General features: G+C 44.2%; 1 protein-coding gene across 1 annotated transcript in view; it reads right to left on the bottom strand.

The window, feature by feature from the left end:
• Window positions 1-2,343, bottom strand: part of LOC126982105 (uncharacterized) — a 21,497-nt gene extending 19,154 nt beyond the window's left edge. Inside the window, exon 1 of the mRNA XM_050833836.1 lies at window positions 1,974-2,343. The gene's annotated coding sequence lies outside the window, so the exon portion shown is untranslated. The remainder of the gene's footprint in view (window positions 1-1,973) is intronic.
• Window positions 2,344-2,500: the final 157 nt, after the last annotated feature.

Genomic DNA, 2,500 nt, shown 5'->3' with positions numbered 1-2,500 from the left:
CTTTTTCTCCTTCCTCTTCTTTTCCTTCCTCTTCCTCCTTCTTTTCTGCAATTTCTACTTCTTTCTCCTCCTCCTCCTCCTCTTCGTATCACTTTCCTTCTTCCTCCTCTTCCTTCCTCTTCCTCTTCTTCCTTCCTCTTCCTTCCTCCTCCTCCTCCAAATTTAGGGGTTCAGTAATGTCTTCAGAATCTTCCTCGACCTCTTCCTTATCTTCCTAAAACTTAAAATTAAAGGCTTCTATATCCTCCTCCTCCTCTTCCTCTTCCTTCCTCTTAACGACCTCTTCCTTCCTTCCTTCCTCTCTGACTTTCCTTTTTTTTCCTTTTTTTTCTTCCTTCCCTTCTTCCTTCTCATTTTTTTTGTCTTCCTCTTCCTCCTCCTCTTCCTTCCTCTTTATTAACCTCTTCCTTCCTTCCTCTTCTTCCTATCGTGTTTATTTTTTATCATCTCTCTCTCTCTCTCTCTCTTCCTTTCTTCCTTCCTTTATTTCTTTTCCCATTATTTTCTCTTCCTCCTTTCTTCCTTTCCTTCCTCTTCCTCTTCATCAGCTTTTCCTTCCTTCCTTCCTTCATTTCCTTCTTTTCTCTCCCTCCTTTCCTTCCTTCCTTCCTTCCTTTTCTTTCTCCTTTCCTTCCTTCCTTCCCTTCTTCCTCCCTTCCTTCCCTCTTTCCTTTCTTCCTTCCTTCCTTCCTTCCTTTCCTTTCCTTTCTCCTTTCCTTCCTTCCTTCTCTCCTTCCTTCCTTCCTTCCTTCCTTCCTTCCTTTCCTTTCTCCTTTCCTTCCTTCCTTCTCTCCTTCCTTCCTTCCTTCCTTCCTTTCCTCCCTTCCTTCCCTCTTTCCTTTCTTCCCTCCTTCCTTCCTTCTCTCCTTCCTTCCTTCCTTCCTTTCCTTTCCTTACTTCCTTCCCTTCTTCCTCCCTTCCTTCCTTTCCTTTTCTTTCTCCTTTCCTTCCTTCCTTCTCTCCTTCCTTCCTTCCTTCCTTTCCTTTCCTTCCTTCCTTCCTTCCTTCCTTTCCTTTCCTTTCCTTTCTCCTTTCCTTCCTTCCTTCCCTTCCTTCCCTCTTTCCTTTCTTCCTTCCTTCCTTCCTTCCTTCCTTCCCTCCTTCTCTCCACAAAGTAAATGCCTCTCCTTCCTCCCTTTCCTCCAAGTAGTAAGTTTTTACCTCCATTTCTTGCTCATATCCTTTCCTCCTTACCTCCATGCTCTTTTTTTTTCCTCCAACTTTCTCTCCTCCTCCTCCTTCTTCTTCCCCTCCTCCTTTCCTCTTTTGACTTTCCTCCCATTCTTCCTTTCCTCTTTCTTCCCTTCTCCTCTTCTTCCTCCTCCTTCCAATGAGTATTTTTTCTTAAGTGACAGATGCTCTCTCTCTCTCTCTCTCTCTCTCTCTCTCTCTCTCTCTCTCTCTCTCTCTCTCATATTTGTCACTTTTTTCTTCCATCCTCTTTTTATGGTCCTCTTTCCTTCCTTCCTCCTCCTCCTCCTCCTCCTCCTCTTCCTCTTTCCTCTTAATGGATGTCTTTCCTTAAGCGAGGGAAGCAGTTTTTCCTCTCTCTCTCTCTCTCTCTCTCTCTCTCTCTCTCTCAGGTAAGAAGGCGACAGGTAATGACACACACACACACACACACACACACACACACACACACACAAACAAACACACACAGGTATATGGCTAGGTGTGTGTGTATGTGTGTGTGTGTGTGTGTGTGTCAGTAGTAGTAGTAGTAGTAGTAGTAGTAGTAGTAGTAGAAATAGTAGTAGTAGAAGTAGTAGTAGTAGTAGTAGTAGTAGTAGTTGTAGTAGTAGTATTGTTGTTGTCATTATTGTCAAGTTTATTTTGTTTCTCTCTCTCTCTCTCTCTCTCTCTTTTTACGTTTCCTTCAAAATCATTTATTTTACACACACACACACACACACACTCACACACACACACTCTCAAACACACACACACTCAAACACACACACGAACAAACTCACCTTCTCGTGGGGTCACAGAACCGCTTGAAGAAGAAGAAGAAGACAACGAAGACAAACACTCAAAACAAACACCAAAACAAAACAAGAAAACGAAAAAAACGCAGAAAAAAACTTAAAATCTCGTTCGAAAATTCAACTTCTCATAATATTAACAAATTCCTGTGATTGTCTGTTAAAACTGTCACTTGATATCCTCTTTTAATCTCTCTTTCTATGTCTGTTTGCCTCTTTCAGTCAGTGGCGGAGTGGTTCAAGTGTCTCCGTGTACCAGGGTTCGAGACGAGGAGCGAGGGGGAGTGTTCAGAGAGGCAGAGACGCACACCCTCCCTCACCAACAGCCACAAGCGCACTGAGTCTCCCACCGTTGCTGCCTCGTCGTGGACTCAGCCTCGGCCCCTTCCTGCGACCCCGGCCTCGGAAAACATATCGCACTGCTGGTTAGGTTGGTGGGTTGTCCTGTGTTGTCCTATTATTGTGGGTTGTCCTGCCTGTTTGTCCTGTTTCTGTTTCCTATTCCACTTCCTTCC

This window comes from Eriocheir sinensis, chromosome 50 (genome assembly GCF_024679095.1).
Source record: "Eriocheir sinensis breed Jianghai 21 chromosome 50, ASM2467909v1, whole genome shotgun sequence".
Lineage (NCBI taxonomy): Eukaryota > Metazoa > Arthropoda > Malacostraca > Decapoda > Varunidae > Eriocheir > Eriocheir sinensis.
This window is presented reverse-complemented; position numbering and strand designations above follow the sequence as displayed.